The 21,939-nt window shown below is 40.2% G+C and overlaps 1 protein-coding gene across 5 annotated transcripts in view; it reads right to left on the bottom strand.

Moving 5' to 3' along the window:
• sbf2 (SET binding factor 2) overlaps window positions 1-21,939 on the bottom strand; it is a 259,041-nt gene that overhangs the window by 188,929 nt on the left and 48,173 nt on the right. The window lies entirely within an intron of this gene.

Below are 21,939 nucleotides of genomic sequence, written 5' to 3'. Positions count from 1 at the left end.
CCTACAGAGACTAAGAGAATTAACCCAAAATATCCATCCATCCATCCTTTTTGTCCCTTTCGGGGTCGTGGTGGATGCTGGAGCCTATCCTAGCTGCACTTGGGCGGAAGGCAGGTCTACACCCAGCACAAGTCGCCATCTCGTCCCAGGGCCAACATAGACAGACAACAATCACACTCTAGGGCCAATTTAGTGTTGCCAAATAGATTTTCAAGAAGTACCGTTCTTAATTTCAATAAAGCCTTAAGTTGTCTTCCACTCAAAAACATACCTGCCGTTAATAGCTTTTAAGAACTGCAGAATACTTTCAACTTTCCAAATAACAGTTGTGTGCGCAACATTGGGTCTGGCTGCGCTAAAAAACGGTTTCAGAAAAGTAGCTTACATAGGCACGTTGTAGTTAAAGCACTCATTGGTACATTTATGTGACAAAATTATTATGCTTTCACTTAAAGTACTGGTCAAAATTGTTCAATGATGTATTGCACCAATAAATAAAATTATTTTACATTTAATTAACTGAGATTGTATTCATTAAATTGTATTTATCACACATAAATGTGTTAAAAAAAAGGTGTAAAAAGTAAAAAACTAAATTCTAAAAAATGTATACGGAATTTGGGAAATAAAATAAAACAGATTTCATACACGTGGCCTGGGGTGCTGAGATTGAGATTGATAGGGGCCTCCAAACATCTAAAGAAAACAATTAACACAATTGTATTCTATTTAAAACATATTTTTTGTTTTAATTCCTGTGCTCAAAAATGCATCAAAATGCTTCATCAATCATGACTGTTTTGACCTTTCCCCATTCCCTTCTCAAACAAAGGACAATTCAATGTTACTGCGCATGGGCATACCTGATTCAGGAAAATAATGTTTCTTCTGCCAAGGAAAATATATTGTATTTTTTATTCTTAAATACAACTTGGTTAAAGTATTTAGAATACATACCGGTACTTTTTGACCGCATTCAACAATTTTGTGATAATATTGACAACCGTGATCATTTTGGTCACAATAACCTTGATATGAAATTTTCATATCGTTACATCCCCAGTCTCATATGATGCTTCAATGTTAGCTGACCTCATATCTTACTATATAATCAACCAACTGAATGTCATATTTAAATTAATATGATGTAACTAAATATTTCCTGCCATGGCCTTCAGCCTAATTTTCATAGTCAAAGAAAAAACTAATTGTGTTCAAACTTATCAACAGGTTGAATGCAGTGCATATTTGCAACAGTAGCCAAAATAGTTTCCCCTCAGTAACATTTAAGAACCTTACAATTCAAAAGGAAGGAACTCCTCGATTGTGGTCAGGATACCACTCGGCACTCATGTTTGATTTTGAACAGAGGCCTCCAAATGTAGACTTAAAATTAAAAAAAAGAAATAAAGAAGCTCAACTATAATGTACCCACTATGTAAGAACACTATCATACATTTAGTAACTGCCATGAATACAGAAATGTGAGAAAAAAGAAAAAAGCAAGATAAATAGTAGTGGAATTAAAATGCTTTTTTTCCAAATCCTTTTTTTTTTTCTTTTACTTTTACTAAAATACATGTGTCTACCACGCCTAATGTAATATATATATATATATATATATATATATATATATATATATATATATATATATATATATATATATATATATATATATATATATATATATATATATATATATATATATATATATATATACACACACACACACACATACAGTAAGTATATATACAGGACTGTCTCAGAAAATTAGAATATTGTGATTAAGTCCTTTATTTTCTGTAATGCAACTAAAAACATGCAAATGTCATACATTCTGGATTCATTACACATCAACTGAAATATTGCAAGCCTTTTATTATTTTAATATTGCTGATTATGGCATACAGCTTAAGAAAACTCAAAAATCCTATCTCAAAAAATTAGAATATTTCCTCAGACCAAGTAAAAATAAAGATTTATAACAGCAAAACAAAATCAAACATTTGAAAATGTCAATTAATGCACTCAGTACTTGGTTGGGAATCCTTTTGCATGGATTACTGCATCAATGCGGCGTGGCATGGAGGCAATCAGCCTGTGGCATTGCTGAGGTGTTATGGATGCCCAGGATGCTTCAATAGCGGCCTTTAGCTCATTTGCATTATTGGGTCTGGTGTCTTTCAGCTTCTTCTTCACAATACCCCACAAATTCTCTATGGGGTTCAGGTCAGGGGAGTTGGCAGGCCAATCGAGGACAGTAATGCCATGGTTAGTACACCAGTTACTGGTAGTTTTGGCACTGTGGGCAGGTGCCAGATCATGCTGGAAAATGAAATCATCATCTCCATAGAGATTTTCAACAGATGGAAGCATGTAGTGCTCTAAAATCTCTTGGTACACAGCTGCATTGACTCTGGACTTGATGAAACACAGTGGACCAACACCAGCAGCTGACATGGCTCCCCAAACCATTGCTGACTGTGGGAACTTCACACTGGATTTCAAGCAACTTGGATTTTGCTCCTCTCCAGCCTTCCTCCGGACTCTAGCGCCGTGACTTCCAAATGAAATACAAAACTTGCTTTCGCCTGAAAACAGGACTCTGGACCACTCTGCAACTGTCCAGTGCTTCTTTTTCATAGCCCAAGTCAGACGCTTCTTCCGTTGTCTTGAGTTCAGGAGTGGCTTGACCATGGGAATACGGCTATTGTAGCTGTATCTGTTGAAAAGCTCTATGGAGATGATGATTTCATTTTCCAGCATGATCTGGCACCTGCCCACAGTGCCAAAACCACCAGTAACCGGTGTACTGACCATGGCATTACTGTCCTCGATTGGCCTGCCAACTCCCTTGACCTGAACCCCATAAGAGAATTTGTGGGGTATTGTATAACACCTCAGCAATGCCACAGGCTGATTGCCTCCATGCCACGCCGCATTGATGCAGTAATCCATGCAAAAGGATTCCCAACCAAGTACTGAGTGCATTAATTGACATTTTCAAATGTTTGATTTTGTTTTGCTGTTATAAATCTTTTTTTTTTTACTTGGTCTGAGGAAATGTTCTAATTTTTTGAGATAGGATTTTTGAGTTTTCTTAAGCTGTATGCCATAATCAGCAATATTAAAATAATAAAAGTCTTGCAATATTTCAGTTGATGTGTAATGGATCCAGAATGTATGACATTTTCATGTTTTTAGTTGCATTACAGAAAATAAAGGACTTTATCACAATACTCAAATTTTCTGAGACAGTCATATATATATACATACATACATACATACATACATACATACATACATACATACATACATATATATATATACACATATATATGTATATATATATAAATATATAAATAAATATATATATATATATATATATATATATATATATATATATATATATATATATATATATATATATATACACACACACACACATATATATATATTTATATATATATTTTCTGGGTCGCGCGGGGTGCTGGAGCCTATCTCAGCTGCATTCGGGCGGACACCCTGGACAAGTTGCCACCTCATCGCAGGGCCAACACAGATAGACAGACAACACTCACACTCACATAAACACACTAGGTCCAATTTAATGTTGCCAATCAGCCTATCCCCAGGTGCAAAAGCCCCAATCAATCAAAGCATGTCTTAGGAAGTGGGAGGAAGCCGGAGTACCCGGAGAGAACCCACACGCTTTGTATTGTCACAAAATCTTTTTTCCTTTTTTTAAAATTCATATCATGTTTATAAACTCAGGACACATGAGGACTTTGAAAGTGACCAATGTATGATCCTGTAACTACTTGGTATCATATCTAGAGATGTCCGATAATATCGGACTGCCGATATTATCGGCCGATAAATGCTTTAAAATGTAATATCGGAAATTATCGGTATCTGTTTCCAAATTATCGGTATCAGTGTCAAAAAGTAAAATTTATGACTTCTTAAAACGCCGCTGTGTACACGGACGTAGGGAGAAGTACAGAGCGCCAATAAACCTTAAAGGCACTTCCTTTGCGTGCCGGCCCAGTCACATAATATCTACGGCTTTTCACACACACAAGTGAATGCCAGCATACTTGGTCAACAGCCATACAGGTCACACTGAGGGTGACCGTATAAACAACTTTAACACTGTTACAAATATGCGCCACACTGTGAACCCACACCAAACAAGAATGACAAACACATTTCGGGAGAACATCCGCACCGTAACAAACATAAACACAAAAGAACAAATACTCAGAACCCCTTGCAGCACTAACTCTTCCGGGACACTACAATATACCCCCTAACCCCCCCAACCCCGCCCACCTCAACCTCCTCATGCTCTCTCAGGGAGAGCATGTCCCAAATTCCAAGCTGCTGTTTTGAGGCATGATAAAAAAAATAATGCACTTTGTGACTTCAATAATAAATATGGCAGTGCCATGTTGGTATTTTTTTCCATAACTTGAGTTGATTTATTTTGGAAAACCATGTTACATTGAAATATTATACATTCTAAATAATTCCATGTATATACTCTGATGATTAACTTGTGTGATGACTGTATTATGCTGACAGTATATATTTATACCATGAATTGATTAACGTGGACCCCGACTTAAACAAGTTGAAAAACTTATTCGGGTGTTACCATTTAGTAGTCAATTGTACGGAATATGTACTGTACTGTGCAATCTACTACTAAAAGTCTCAATCAATTAATCAAACATTGTTTAATGCATCCAGCGGGGCATCACAACAAAATTAGGCATAATAATGTGTTAATTCCACGACTGTATATATTGGTATCGGTTGATATCGGAATCTGTAATTAAGAGTTGGACAATATCGGAATATCGGATATCGGCAAAAAAGGCATTATCAGACATTTCTAATCGTATCGATACCTAAATTTGTGGTATCATTCAAAACTTGCCGCAATGCCCTAAAAAATTTACAAGCATCTACGGCAAAAAAATGCCGTGACCGCCCTTGAATTTTTACTTGTTAATGGACTAGGGATCTAACGATAAACGATATAATGATAAACCGCGGTAAAATTCCAGACGATTAGTAACACTGTTTAATTTTTTTATTATTGAAAAACCGTCATTTATTAATGCATTCTAGGGGGAATTGCTCACTTCCTGGAAACGCACCAGTAGCCGCGCCTCTGAAGATGGCGCATGCACACTAGCGCTGTTTGCAATGGTGAAAAAGATTTTGCCCTTGTAGTAAACGGACAAAATCTGAAGTCTGGACATACTTTGGATTGGTAAAGCATGCTGAAGGTCACCATAAAATGCAGGAAAAAAGTTGCGGCTAAAGAAGGCAACGCTTCAAACATGTTGCGCCAACTCCAGAACCAGTACAAGGTACGCCAACTTGTAGCTGAATGCATGATGGAAAGTGTTTGAAAATGAACATGTCATCGTTTGTCAGTCAAACGTTCTTATAGTTACACTTAATTGTTACATAAAGCTATTTGTTATTGGGCGCTATAGGTGAGAGCGTAGTGTGTGCACAGGATGCATACTGTAGCAGAACAAAATGTACTTCTGTTTATGTGTTTTGTGCTGTTAATGACTGCTGCTACTTTACGTTACTTTTAAAACTTAGTGTTAAAACAAATCCTAGCAGAAAAGCTGCAACATGTTTTGTTTTTACAACTGTAGCATTCGGGTTTGTGTGTCACTGTGTGTGTGTGTCAGTCAGATGATTCGAATAATAATTAGCATCTAATAAGTATAATAATACATTTGCTTTTCCCTTATTTGCAGAATGGGCGTGCAGCGGGCAATATCGATGCCACAGTTACAGTACGCCTTCATCTACCAGCATCACACATACAATACCTGATGCCTTCCAGAAGCAGCTGCTTATGCTCCCTCGACAAAAATGGCAAAATACCTCACTGCAGCGCTGTCATATTTCATTGCCAAACTTTCAAATAGTTGAGAGTTGTTCTCTGATATAAGTTATAAGACTAGATCTCTCATATATCAACACGCTTGTTGTATACTAGGACAAAAAATGCAGTTACATCTCATGGCCATCTTTCACATTTTTACATTTATTTTTATTTATTTATGTCATTTAGTTTCTGCCATATTACTCTGTTAATAATGCCTATGTTGCTTTCATATGCACATTTATTTTCTACTTCAGGTACATGTAACAGTTATCTACAATAATGTTTCTTCTACAAAGTGTATCATTTTAAATGTTTCATTTGTTTTTTAAATAAAACTTAGTTCAAAGATTTCAGTATAAGTACTTTTTCAACACATTTAAAAATACCGCGATAATAATGATAACCGTGATAATTTTGGTCACAATAACTACGATAAGAAATTTCCATATCGTGACATCCCTATAATGGACAATCGTAACATAATTGTTTTGTCAAAGAAATTGATTAAAACATCCGACATGATTTTTTTTACTTACATTTTCAACTGTTTAAGAAATCGCATAATTAACGTTAATCGGTATAAACAACAAGGGCGCAGCCATTTTGAAAGCGTGTGTCAAAGGTTAACCGACAACGAGAAGAGCAGTGTTGTTACGAGATTTTCCGAGGAATACACTAGTTGCATCAGGGTCTGGAAGGACTTCAGGTGTTCGGTGAATTTAGGTCAGGCAGCTCTCAAAATGCGGAGTAAGGAGCACATCAAAAAAAGAAAACACAAACAATTACAGGCTGTTGGGAAAAAATGTAGCAAGCTACACAACTTTTTTAGGTCGGTTAATTTCATAGTTTAAATGGAAAGCTAAATTAGTCGATCGTTTGCCCTCGAAACTCAGCAGTTCTAGACCCGTCAATGTTGTTTGTGCTGTGTAGTGAATGTTTATTTTGATTCCTGGCTGTCAACGACCACGTGTGTAACACGCATGGATTTGTTTACGTTTTTTGTAAACGATGAACATAAGTCGCTGATGTAAACAATATTGGTATGAAAATTGCATGGCGTTTTATATATTTGTTTATACTAGGGATGTCCCGATCCAGGTTTTTGCACTTCCGATCCGATACCGATATTGTTTTTGCACTTCCGATCCGATACCGATACTGACCGATACTGGCCTATCCGAGCAGGTATTAAAGTTATTTAGCCTACTTATTTGTCAGAATCATGTTGAAAAGGGTTTTAGTACTCTTGATAACAACTAGCCAGCTGAATTAGGGGAGTTTGAATAATACACAATGGTTGGTAACAAGAAACTGACCTGTTTATTCAAGGATAAACACAAAATAGACAAAATTATACATGACAAACAGAAATGGCATCATTGAACTAGGGCTGGGCGATATGGCCTTTTTTTAATATTGCGATATTTTAAGGCCATATTGCGATACACGATATATATCTCGATATTTTGCCTTAGCTTTGAATGAACACTTGATGCATATAATCACAGCAGTATGATGATTCTATGTGTTTTGATTGATTGATTGAGACTTTTATTAGTAGGTTGCACAGTGAAGTACATATTCCGTACAATTGACCACTAAATGGTAACACCCGAATAAGTTTTTCAACTTGTTTAAGTCGGGGTCTACTTAAATTGATTCATGATACAGATATATACTATCAGATATATACTATCATCATAATACAATCATCACACAAGATAATTACATTGAATTATTTACATTATTTATAATCCGGGGTGTGGAGGGGGGCGCCGGATGTAAGTGTCAAAAAGACAGCCAAAAGAGTTTGATATGAGAATAAATCTAAAGTTAAAATATAGGGTAGAAATGCACCCATTTGCAGGAAATGTAGTCTTGATTTTCAAAATTTTCTTTCAAGGCTTGCATGTCTACATTAAAACATTCTTCTTCATACTGCATTACTATATGCTACTTTTAAACTTACATGCAGAGAAGGAAATCACAACTAAAAAAAATCACTAATTTTTTCATACGGTGTTGATGTGGAAATTTTTGCCTCTGCATTTTGATGGTGTGGGCGTGTGGCACCAAATGGACATAAGCGTCCTGACAGACGTTACAATATTTGAACAATGATGACGAAAACGGTTTTCTCTGTCGTGTCCGTGTGTCGAAAATTGTTATGCGCTTATTTTTTTATTTGATTTTGTGCGTGGCATATAATTGCTATGTGCAGAGGACGCTTGAGCAGTGCGCAATTGCACAGGCGCGCACCTTAGAGGGAACGTTGCTCGCACGGCTGCGCTAGCATCACAGCTAACGTTAGCCATGCTGCTACCTCTCTGCTCGGGGAGGGCGTATACGTATGTGACGTATGACGTGACAGTATGTGACGTGTGTAAGGTGCTGTCTGTGAGAGGGAGACACAGAAAAGAGTGAGAAGAGCCTGTCGTGTAATGCCAGCAGCTAAAAGCAACTGCGTGAGAATCCACAGACCTGTGGATGTGTTGAAGGTGTGCTGGAAAATGCGGAACGGAAATTAGGGAGCAGCAGAAAAGTGGAATGTATTATTTAAATCGGTGCGTTGGAAAACACGGACCGGAGTTTTTTTTAAAACTGGAGCTGGATCGGCATTTTCCCATGCCTTGCCAATACGCATTTTTTGGCAAATATCGGCGGCCGATCCGATCCAAATATCGGATCGGGACATCCCTAGTTTATACACAACTTTACTAAAGTTTACTACAAGTTCGGTCATACACTATATGATACAGTCTATTTCAATGTATTGACATTTGATTATTTGTATATCATATACTTGTGTGTGTATATATATGTATATATATATACACATGCTTTGGAGCCCCTGCCTCGAAAGAAAATACTGTTTGCCTTGGTGCCCTTCCAACTTGCCTTGGTATGAGCCCTTGACCTTAAAAAGTAAAAATTTGAGGGATGTATGTATGTATATATATTAGGGGTGTAACGGTACGTGTATTTGTATTGAACCGTTTCGGTACGGGGGTTTCGGTTCGGTTCGGAGGTGTACCGAACAAGTTACCACATGGACATATTAAGTAGTGTACCGCACGTTGTGTATTGCAATGCACACCGAGGCACAACACACGGCATGCTAGCAACGACCGGGCTACAATAGACTGACCATACGTCCTCTTTTCACCCGACATGTCCTCTTTTGTGGGGCTGTCCGGGTGGAATTTCTTAAATGCTTCAAATGTCCGGCATTTTGAGTTAGGGTTGCGTGTATTTCAATGTACGTTCAGGGTTAAGAAGGGGTTAAAAACAAAACAAATTATGCGCGTAGCAGCATTCGTGAGGGAGGGGCAGAGACAGAGAGAGCGAGAGAGTTATGATAAACGCGCGTGCGTCGCCAGGCTCTGCTTTTTATCCATAGATTTATCAGATTTCATTTTTTATTATCTATAGCAAGGGTGTCAAAAGTGTGCCCCGGAGGCCATTTACTGCCCACAGCTAATGTTTTAAAGGCCCATGGCACATTCTAAAAATACTATTAAAATAAACAAAAACATAACAAAAGTGAAATAAAAAAGCTTAAGCTGTTTTTTTTTCTTTCAAACTGTCATTGCGCAAAACATAATGTTGAATCAAAAGCAATGTTCTTATGAATTATTGACCTATCCAAGGTTCCTATTACTTCACATCAAATATTCCACTAAGAAAAATATTTTTGGTGGAAGATTTTGAAAATTTGGTAAATAAATAACCAAAAAAGGTATATTTTGTTGTTTTCTTACTGTACCAAAAATGAACCGAACCGTGACCTCTAAACCGAGGTACGTACCGAACCGAAATTTTTGTGTACCGTTACACCCCTAATGTATATATATATCAGGGTTTCCCGCAGCGCTTTGTTGTTAAGGCCGCCGCCTTAACAACAAAGAGCCATCGCCTAAACTAAAGTCTTTTTTTTTGGTCCTGTCCAGCTTCTCAGGCAAATCGTGTAGTAGATGTAGATGCCCATATCGGCTGTTCAGATTTACTTTACAAAAGAGAAGTGTAGGATACTTCTCTTGTTGCCTTATTTGTATTTGATTTGATTTTATTTATATTATCCTTTGGTGCTAAACTAAAGTCTTAACAAGCTGCTACGCTTCGTACTGCCTCTAGATCTGTCAGTACGTCTCTGCAGCACCCAGCATTGTCCCACCCACACAACCATCTGATTGATTACACGCAGAGCGGTAAGAGCCAATCAGCAGTGCATATTCAGAGCGCATGTAACAGCCAATCAGCAGTGCGTATTCAGAGCGGTAACAGCCAATCAGCAGTGAGTATTCAGAGGCATGGAGTCAGTGCTCACGGCACAGGCAGGCAGAGAGGAGAGACGGTGCGGGTAAGCAGAAAGGTGTTTAGGTGAGCATAATGCAGTGTTTAGGTGAGCATAATGCAGCGGACTCTCCCCAAATTATAATAAACACCTCCCAGTCAACTACTAGTAACATCACTATGAGCCCGTTGACGTTCTAGAAATATAAGCGGCAGCTCAGCTCGCTCGCAGTCCTTAGGTGAAGGCTAATTAGCTTTTAGTGTAACGTTAGCTCATTTTGCGGTGTGTGTGCGTGTGCTACGGACAGCAAAGCCCTGTCTGTCTGAGAGAAAGACAAGCATTATTGACCTACAGTTAACAACTAAGTTATTTCACTTGACCTTTTTCTGTGTTGAAGCAGCAAAAAAGGACATTATGTTAAATGAAGAGTTTCTGTCTCTGATAGTTGATATAATAATGTAACTGCATCATAAAGCCTACATGAACTCCATGTGTTCAGGGATGAATAGTCTATCCTATTGCTATAGTAATATTTTTTCAGCAATATTTACATTAATCCTTAGTAATGTAGCCTAGTTTTGAATGGCAGGGTCCCTGCTATAACATGTTGATAAAAAATATAACATTTACATAATAAAAATCAACTACAGGCTTCCCAAATGCTGTAATAAATTAAGCATGATGAGTTGAGCATATGTCAGCATGTGGCCTCACTTTTTTCAAACGCTTATTGCAAATGCTTATTTACAGTAAGTCATTAATTTGACTAGGTCATTATTTTGTCTTAGTAAGTCAATATTTACTGAGTCAAAATAATGACATAGTAAGTCAATATTTACTAAGTCAAAATAATGACTAAGTAGTCCGGCTTCGTCGCGTGAAGAAGCCTACAATTTTTGGTTGTGTTTTCCGCTCCGTATGCTGAATGGCAATATACTATATATATCTCAATATTTTTTCCGTAAAGTAAAAACAAAACACAAAACAGTCCTAGTTACCTGAGATAATAAGTATTTCATTATTTTTGACTTAGTAAATATTTACTTACTAAGACAAAATAATGACATATCTCAAAATAATGACATATCTCAATATTTTTTCCGTAAAGTAAAAACAAAACACAAAACAGTCCTAGTTACCTGAGATACTAAGTATGTCATTATTTTGACTTAGTAAATATTGAGTTACTAAGACAAACTACTTAGTATCTCAGGTAACTAGGACTGTTTTGTGTTTTGTTTTTACTTTACGGAAAAAATATTGAGATATATATCGTATATTGCCATTCAGCATACAGAGCGAAAAACAGCCAAAAATTGTAGGCTTCTTCACCACAGTCTGTAGTCTATTGCCCCCCACCCCCCAGGCTGTGGTGGCAGCGATGAGACACCCACCCAGCCCCTTCCCCGTGGAGAGACACCAACTTAACTAACACATTTTCTGGGGGAAACACTGTATATATATATATATATATATATATATATATATATATATATATATATATATATATATATATATAAATATATATATATATATATATATATATATATATATATATATATATATATATATATATATATATATATATATATATATTTGGTTGTGAAAATGTAAATATATCAAAATGCCGGCTAACGCGTCTGCTATCCATCTCTGTCTTCCTGGTTGTGTTGCTGTAGTCCGCCGCTAATACACCGATCCCACCTACAACTTTCTTCTTTGCAGTCTCCATTGTTCATTAAACAAATTGCAAAAGATTCACCCATACAGATGTCCAGAATACTGTGGAATTATGAGATGAAAACAGAGCTATTTTGTATTGGATTCAATGGGGTACCGATTCTTCTGTTTCACTGGCTACGTCACGCGCATACGTCATCATCCAAGTCAGGCGTGGAAGCAGACGACGAGTCAGGCGTGGAAGCAGACGACGAGTCAGGCGTGGTAGCAGCAGACGAGTCAGGCGTGGTAGCAGCAGACGAGTCAGGCGTGGTAGCAGCAGACGAGTCAGGCGTGGTAGCAGCAGACGAGTCAGGCGTGGTAGCAGCAACAGGAACTGGTGTCAGCCGAGGTGCTGGAACTGGTGTCAGCCGAGGTGCAGGAACTTGTGTCAGCCGAGGTGCAGGAACTTGTGTCAGCCGAGGTGCAGGGACTGGTGTCAGCCGAGGTGCAGGGACTGGTGTCAGCCGAGGTGCAGGGACTGGTGTCAGCCGAGGTGCAGGGACTGCTGTCAGCCGAGGTGCAGGGACTGCTGTCAGCCGAGGTGCAGGTGATAATTCAATGACGACAACCTTCTTCTTTGTGTAAGTATACTTTACTGAGTTTAAGTTAAGGGAACACAATAACAAACCGGCCACTGCCGTTCACATAACCGACTAACAACCGGAGCCCACGCATAGCGCAATGCATGCTGGGAGGTACCGTAAATACTCTAAAAGAGTGTACCATAAAAATGCGTAATACAAAAAACAGAACATTTACAATCTCCCACTTTTCTTTTTCTTTCTTTCTTTCCTTTTTTTTTTTTTTTCAAAACACAAAAAAAATCACAGTCTATAAAGTCCATAAGTATGAAAATGTAAGAACATGTTGACCAACAAAAAAACGTATACAAAAAAAACTGTCCACAAAAGAATAGTCTCTATTCCAGTTTCCACTCTCCAACACTGAGTGCCTTTAGGAGCTGAAGTGCGGATGCACCTCGTTTTGTCAAACAGTCGACTAGCTGCTCTCCTGTAGGTGCCCAGAGATTCTGTTGGATTCTTTTACTCTGAAGAAGTTCTTTGATGCCACTTATTTCAAGGCGGAGCCTTTTCTCTGTCACTGACTTAGTAGACTTGATGGCGTCTGCAAGGGAGTGGTTATCAGTGACACACACTATTGGTAAGACATGTTGTGATACATTCCCTGTGGTAAGTTCTGCATGAAGGTCAGATAAAGAAATGGCACTGTCAACACCATCTGCACGGGCAAGAGTTTCTCCAGCAATAGTGCTCCGTACGACTCTCCTCATCTTTTTTGACTGCCAATTCACAGGTGAGAATCTTCCTTCCTCACCCATCAGCAGAATGGGATGTACCCTTTGAGTGCCTCCATCTGTAAGGTTTCACAGCGAGGCGTCGCAGAACACTACTAGCTTTAGAGAACTGTCTTTTCCCAGGTTCTGAAACTTCAGTGTCACTTGTTCTGATTTCACCACCTTGTTTGTGTCATGTAAAGTCTCACAGTAGCATGTTTTATGTTAGCTGCAAGGACACATGTATCAAACATAATATCCGGTCTACTTTGTCTGGCAACCCACAGAAGTTGACCTATTTTTGATCTCAGGTCATCAATTTCACTTTCAGTCAAAAGAGCATCCCGTCTCATGGCTCTGGAGATGTCTATGTGAATTGGCTGGAGATTCTGTATGTAATTGTCTTGATGCATACATGTTACTCCATTTGCAGTGACATACTCCATGCCTACATAGCGAAAGCTGTCATGTTCTGCTCTGCCCACTTGAAAGGCATATTGCAGGTGAGGGATTACGGTTGTTGCGAAAATCTGTGAACCACCCCAGATGAAATCATCAACATGACAAGCAAGCACCCCAGACACATTACAATCTTTATCCAACCAATAAAATATAGCAGGATCAATTTGTGACATATTTCCTCCAGTTTGCAACATTGTTTCTTTAACCCTATTGTACCAGTACAGAGATACATCATTTAGTCCATAAACACATTTGTTTAGCTTCCATAGAGTTGCCTCACTCTTAGCTTCAGGTGGTGGACGAACGTAGATGTCTCGGGATAGCTCATTTCTTTGAAGGAATGCTGACTTAATGTCCATAGAGTGGGGTGTTCATTGGTTTTGACATGTCACAGACATGAGCAGTCTAAGAGACTCTGAGGCACATGTTGGCGAGTCTTTTGGGAGATCTTTTGTGTTTAGCTCTTCAAATCCTCTCGCCATTAGCCTTGCTTTTGGAACTATGCCGTCTGGTGTGTCTTTGAGTGTACACACCCATCTTGTGGAAATGCATTTTTGTCCCATGTTTTTTACTTCATCAAACACACCGTGTTTCTCCCAGTTACTGATTTCAGTAAGTTTCGCTGATTCAAATGACACATCCTTTGTAACAAGTACATCCTCGTGATCAGATGGCTGTTCCACCCTGTCCAATGACTGAATCTGCAGTGTGTCAACCTGTAAAAGGTCAGCTGACCTTGTTGTGCCAGTGAGGTTAACTGGCTCAGTGTACTCCAGATTGTACCAGTCCTTGTGTTTTCCAGTTGCCTTTCCCGCTCGACCTAGCACTTCTGCTGTGTGTGAAATTCCAGTGTCTCTTTCCACATACTTAATGAATTGTCCTGCCTTTAGATTCATACTACGGTCTCTTCTTATGATAGGAGGTTGTCTGTCGGATGGATCATTATCATGCTCAATGCTGTCTCTGTCATTATTAGAGCTCCCTGCCGCATTCTCTGTGTCAGGCACACTGTATACATCACTAGATACAGTATCGGGTAGATCCTCAACATGTTCAATGCCACATTCTGCTGCATTAAGTTCTGTCTGGCTTTCTTGGCTGTCACAAGACGTGTCAGTGTAGTGATCTGTGGCCTTGCGCAGTCTACAGCGATGCACCCAGACATAGGAGCCTCCATGTCTAACAAATATTATCACCCCGTCTCGTCCAATTACTACCCAAGGGCCTTTCCATTCATTGCAGTCCATTCTTTTGTAGTACACTTTATCTCCAGTTTCGTAGTATTCATCTGTGCTGCGAAGCTGTGTGCGCAGAGCTCTCCTGATTCTCTCAGAGCACTCTGCCTCAGTAAATGCTGTCCTTGCTTCATGTAATGCTGAAATGTGCTGTCCTACCCATTTACTCATAGTAGTGCCCTCCAGGGCAGGCGGTTTATCAACCAGCACAGAAGGTAGGTTCGGGTTTTGTCCAAACACCATCTGGTATGGACTAAATCCATGCACATTGTGCATTGTATTCTTTGCCATCAAAGCCCAGTCTAGGGCTGCTTTCCAGTCACAAACACTGCTTTTCTTCACTTTTAACAGGATCTCTGTAAGGGTCTGGTTATGTCTTTCCATCAATCCATTACTCCATGGACTGTAGGCAGCAGTGGTTTTCACTTCAATATTAAAGTTCTCAGCCATGTCTCTCATTTCCTCATTATTGAATTCACCTCCATTGTCACAAAAAATCTTAGATGGGGCTTCATGAACACTCACCCAGGAATGAATAAAGTGCCTCACAATTTCACTGGATTTTTTTGTGGTAACAATGCTACCAGCACTGAACCTGGTGAAGTGATCAATCATGTGGAAGTACCACACATTTGGTTCTAGCTCGTGTAGATCTAATGCCACAGTTTCATTGTATGTTGAAGCCATTGGTAGACCAACTGATGGCTTTGGTTTGGGCTTGTTGTACTTGAGACATGTTTCACAGCTGCTTATGATGTCCTTCAGAATAGTAACACTCTCATCATCATTACTTCCAGCACTAATTAGTAATTTTTTGAGTTTATCAACTGAGGCATGTCCAAACTGCTTGTGAAGTTTCACCAATACTTTGTGTTTTTCATCTTTACTCATGCCATCTCTTATGGCCAGAACCCCATCAGTTTGGGGTTCATTCTCACGGGTGGCTGTGCAATCTCTGTTCACTATGTTTACACAGTAGTGTCCTGAGGATGTAATCTCTAGAGGCACTAGTTTCTGAAACATTGTGGCTTTATCATTCTCAATGTCAAGCACTGCTTTTGCCCTCTTAAGTGACGTTTTACTTAGTAGTAAATGAATGTTCACTGAGACCACCTCAGTCTCTATGTGGCACCTGGTTTGGCCTATTTTAGCTGGGACTTTTACTTTTTTTTATGGAATGAACAACTTGTCCATCACCAAACTTAAAAGCTCTTCTACTCTGTGTATTTTCCATTTCACTCTCCTTCAGTGTATGAATGTAATTGCCCAGCCATTTTTCACCACAGACTGTTCTGGTGCATGCAGTGTCAATTACAGCTGAACCTAAGGCTTCTACCATGAATTTTTCAGCATCAGATACTGACTCTTTAGAAAACAATGTAACATTGCACTCTTCAATTGCTTCTGTCTCTGCATTTTCCTCTGTCATTGTTACATGTTCAGCCTTATTTGGGCAGTCCTTAGCCCAGTGAAATGTACTCTGGCAAATTGCACACTTTGACCTCCTGCCGTACCTATCTAGTGGGATTGAGCCAGTCAATGGCGCCCTCTTTTGGTTGGGTTGGGAACGAAATTTCCTTCCATCTCTTTTTCTTTGATCCAAATAAAAAGCAACATCTTCACGCATGTGAATTCCCCCGCTGCATGTGGACGGCTGCATATTGTCTCCAAAAATCCTTTTTAAAGCTGACTTTATGCTTGCAAATGTAAGTGTTGAACAAGCTGTAAGCGCAAGCTGTTTATCTTTAACATCGAGACTGGCTGTATCTAACAACTTGAATGCTAAAGCAGCGCATTTTGTTGTACCTCTGCTCGAACTGAACGATGTAATTCACCATGGAAACTCCGTTTTCTCTCCGGATCTTGTCAAAGTCCGTGTATGCATCATAAGCTCTGTCCTTTTCTTCTTTTAAGAATACATTACCCAATGCCTTTACAAGGGTCTTCATCCCATCATCTTTGTTCAAATCATCCACAGGTATTTCCAAAGCTGTATTTCTAGCTCTCCCCCTCAGTGATAGAGCAACAGCTAATGCTTGTTTCTCTTTATCGAGGTCGGTAACACGTATCCACATTTCAACTTCATTTTTCCAGCTCTCATATGACTTCTTTTCTTCAAACGCAGGAGGGACTCTGTAGTTAGCGTTGTTAGACATCCTCTGCTACCATTGATAATTCAATGACGACAACCTTCTTCTTTGTGTATGTATACTTTACTGAGTTTAAGTTCAGGGAACACAATAACAAACCGGCCACTGCCGTTCACATAACCGACTAACAACCGGAGCCCGCGCATAGCGCAATGCATGCTGGGAGGTACCGTAAATACACTAAAAGAGTGTACCATAAAAATGCGCAATACAAAAAACAGAACATTTACACAGGGACTGGTGTCAGCAGAGGTACAGGGACTGGTGTCAGCCGAGGTGCAGGGAATGGTGTCAGCCGAGGTGCAGGGAATGGTGTCAGCCGAGGTGCAGGAACAGGAGCTAGCCGAGGAGCAGGAACTGGAGCAGATGCTAGCCGAGGAGCAGGAACTGGAGCAGATGCTAGCCGAGGAGCAGGAACTGGCTCAGATGCTAGCCGAGGAGCTGGAACTGGAGCAGATGCTAGCCGAGGAGCAGGAACAGGAGCTAGCCAAGGAGCAGGAACTTCAGGTGCTGAAGAGGATGGCGTCTGCAAGCCCACCGGAGATGATGGTGGCGTCTGCAGGCCCACCCGGGCTGAGGTTAACCATGAGCTTAACGGAGGTGGCCTAGCTGGGGGTTGCGGCTTGGCATGCCGATGGACTGGTGGTGGTGGACGGGCCGGAGGTTGCTGCCTGGCTGGGCGCAGCTGAGCCACCCCACCAGCACAGCTCCTGGCACCAGCCCCCCCCCTCAAAAAGCGGGTACCAGACGCGCTCCTTGCGGTCTGGAACAGTCTTTAGGGGTGGGTGGCGGGAGGTCAGGAGGGGGGTAGAATCCTCCCCTTTAAATTGTCCAAAATGTCTCCCCCCCCCCCCCACCTGAGATTGTGTGGGAGGACAGGAGGAAAACGTCGGTGCAGTGGGCGGAGCAACAGTGACCGGGGCGGAGTCCGAAAATCAGGTGACTGGGATTGACTAGACCTTATGTTCAAAAAAAAATTCTGATAATGCTTTATTTTTGGCATAAAGTCTTTAGGAGGTGGCTGACAATGGGAGACAGAAGGTAATCAGTGACTTCCTTAGAAGACGCCGACGGAGTGATGTCATCTCCGCGCGCCGGTTTAGTGACGTCAACTAAAGTGGGCGGAGTGACGTCATCCAAAGTGGATGGAGTGAAGTTGTTAGAGTTCATTTGGCTTGCAGCCCAATCTAAAAATTGTTTGGCAAAATGTGTAACAGGATTACCAAACAACTGAGGGGAAGAGTGGGCTGCTTGAGGCGTTCTGTGTGCCGGAGGAGGAGTCTGAGGGAGCGGCGCGTCCCGGTAGCGAAGCCAATTATTAATATTAAATTCTTACTATTATTTATTTATTTATTTTTATTGTGATTACTTATGGAGTTTATTGTGAAAAAATTGTGAACAGGAAGTGAACAAAAAGTTTTGCAACTGTTATGTAAAGAAAAGGGGTAGGATTAAATAAGCTCTGCTTCTTCCTACTCCTTTTCGAACATGTTGAAAAGAGAAACTGGAAATTGTGATGTATCATGTTGTAAGCTTGCATGTTCGAAATAAACTCAAACTCAAACTCAAACTCGAACTTCCGTCCTAGCTGACGAGTCCGGTACTGGAGTGTAGCGATGTCCTCCCTTGCCTTTAACAACCGCCACGTACCTTTCTCCACCTCCTCGGAGTCCGTGGCGAAGGAACTGTCTGCTGGCTTCCTTCTGTCACGTGGGGGTCGCATCTTTATGCGGGATCATTCCTCCAGATGCAACACGGACACTCCGGACGAAAGCGTGCAGGTAGGAGATGATTTATTTATCATAAATAATAAATGGATACAAACAGACAAAAACAAAACAAAAGGAAAGCATGCCGTTCGCACGAGAAGCTAAAGCAAAAACTTACTTAGCACAGGAATCAGGAATCAAGAACAGGAATAAACAAACGTAACTTGTTGCATACCGCAAACAAGGAAGCCAGGACGAGTGATCAGAAAGGCAGGTTTAAATAGTGTCTCTTGATTAGACACAGGTGTGTCCCCAACAACAGAGGCAGGTGAAAATCATAAGTAACCATAGTGACATAACAAACAAGGAAGTGCAACCAGGAACTAAAGAAGTCCAAAACTAACAGAACATAACTAAACTAAACATGATCCAGACCACGGATCATGACACCGTCAAAGTCCTCCTGCGCCCAGGAAATTATTCCCTGAGTTTCTCAACATTAAAGGCCTACTGAAATTAAATGTTTTTATTTAAACGGGGATAGCAGAACCATTCTATGTGTCATACTTGATCATTTCGCGATATTGCCATATTTTTGCTGAAAGGATTTAATAGAGAACATCGACGATAAAGTTCGCAACTTTTGGTCGCTGATAAAAAAAGCCTTGCCTGTACCGGAAGTAGCGTGAAGTCACAGGTTGAAAGGCTCCTCACATTTCCCCATTGTTTACACAAGCAGCGAGAGCGATTCGGACCGAGAAAGCGACGATTACCCCATTAATTTGAGCCAGGATGAAAGATTTGTGGATGAGAAACGTGAGAGTGAAGGATTAGAGTGCAGTGCAGGACGTATCTTTTTTCGCTCTGACCGTAACTTAGGTACAAGGGCTCATTAGATTCCACACTCTCTCCTTTTTCTATTGTGGGTCACGGATTTGTATTTTAAACCACCTCGGATACTATATCCTCTTGAAAATGAGTGTCGAGAACGCGAAATGGACATTCACAGTGACTTTTATCTCCACGACAATACATCGGTGAAGCACTTTAGCTACGGAGCTAACGTGATAGCATAGTGCTTAACTGCATATAGAAACAGACGAAATAAGCCCCTGACTGGAAGGATAGACAGAAGATCAACAATACTACCAAACTCTGGACCTGTAACCACACGGTTAATGCTGTACCGCCTGGCGAAGCATAGCAATGCTGTTGCTAACGACGCCATTGAAGCTAACTTAGCTACGGGACCTCGACAGAGCTATGCTAAAAACTTTAGCTCTCCACCTACGCCAGCTCTCATCTGCTCATCACGACCCGTGCTCACCTGCGTTCCAGCGATCGACGGCGCGACGAAGGACTTCACCCGATCATCGATGCGGTCGGCGGCCCGGAGACGGAGGAAGTCAAGGTGAGGACAGCAGCGCGGCGGCGGGCGTTGTAGCTTTCGACGACACCCTGGCCGCCATCAGTCGGCAAGAAACATATATTTTCCCAAAGTTACGTACGTGACACGCACAAAGCGCCACGCACGGACGGGCAAGCGATCAAATGTTTGGAAGAAAGCAGCGTACTCACGGTACCGTGTCTGCTATCCAACTCAAAGTCCTCCTGGTTGTGTTGCTGTAGCCATCCGCTAATACACCGATGCCACCTACAGCTTTCTTCTTTGCAGTCTCCATTGTTAATTGAATAAATTGCAAAAGATTCACCAACACAGATGTCCAGAATACTGTGGAATTTTGCGATGAAAACAGACGCTGTTTGTATTGGGATACAATGTGTCCCAATACTTCCGCTTCAACCCTTGACGTCACGCGCAAACGTCATCATACCTAGACGTTTTCAGCCGGAAGTTTCCCGGGAAATTTAAAATGGCACTTTATAAGTTAACCCTGCCGTATTGGCATGTGTTGCATTGTTAAGATTTCATCATGGATATATAAACTATCAGACTGGGTGGTCGGTAGTAGTGGGTTTCAGTAGGCCTTTAATTCACATCTTGCAAGCACTAGTTTATCTTGCAAGCACTAGTTTATTAGACAGACTTGCAAACTCTGGAGTGGTGTAGGCTACAAGAGCGATTTTTCCGGTCCATTGTTGTTGCAGCTTCTGTATCTGCCGCCGAATGACTGAGCTACGTCATTTCCTGTGACATGCCACAGGACATTTCCTGTGACATGGGATTTGTTCCCAGGGATTCGAATAAAGAGCCAAAACTTTTTCTTTACTGTAGTGGCTTTGATAACAGGAACCGTTTCTCAAAAAAGGATTTGAATCCATGCAATCGGTTGTTTTCTTATCGAACAATGGAGATAACCGGTTTTCGAACATCATCCCTAAATGTAATGTCATGCTAGTTGCATCTGGCTTTAAGTCTTTAAACACGTGTACATTCTATAAAAACGACAGAAAAAGATGCTAGATTTGTTGGTAGTCGTTTTTGATGAAAAAAAAGTTAAAAATCACAAAAAGTCGATAGTCACTTAAAAAATTTTCAACAAAATACATTGTACAAGCAGCAACAATTGAAAATTTTGAAAATCAATATAATATAAAAATATTAATACTAATTAATAATAACACAGATTTGCTTTAAAATGTATGTATACATTTTTTGAGCCTTTATAAAGAAAATGTTATCATCATAGCAAATTATATGATGACATCATAGTGAACACGCCCCACCACGCCCCCCACCACCACAGGTACAGTATCTTGTCAATTGAGGGGAAATCCTGTATTCTCTTAAAACTTGGATTTATATTCTGGTGCTTCGGGGAGTATAACTACTAACAAAGATTTCTAAAAATCTGGATTGCATGGAGTGCCTGGAACTCTAAGTATGTGGACATAGTTACAGTAGCATTCTGCATTTGTAATACAAATCTCAGTCATCATGAATGAACAAGTTACATAACTTTTTAATTACAGTACTATTGTTTCCATAATGGTCACGCTTCCGTGACCATTGCTCACACATCTTTTAATTAATGTCTTATTAATATATCATTTATGAATACAAGTTTTTTAAATGTAATGCCATTCATCCATCCTCTATATTGCTTGTCTTCATTTGGGTCACAGTTGAGCATACACTTTTATATTTTAAGAGATGTAAAATTAGAGAGGCGTAAACAAGTAGAGTTG

This window comes from Entelurus aequoreus, linkage group LG02 (genome assembly GCF_033978785.1).
Source record: "Entelurus aequoreus isolate RoL-2023_Sb linkage group LG02, RoL_Eaeq_v1.1, whole genome shotgun sequence".
Taxonomy (NCBI): domain Eukaryota; kingdom Metazoa; phylum Chordata; class Actinopteri; order Syngnathiformes; family Syngnathidae; genus Entelurus; species Entelurus aequoreus.
Note: the sequence above shows the minus strand (reverse complement) of the source record. Positions and strands in the feature narration are given on the sequence as shown.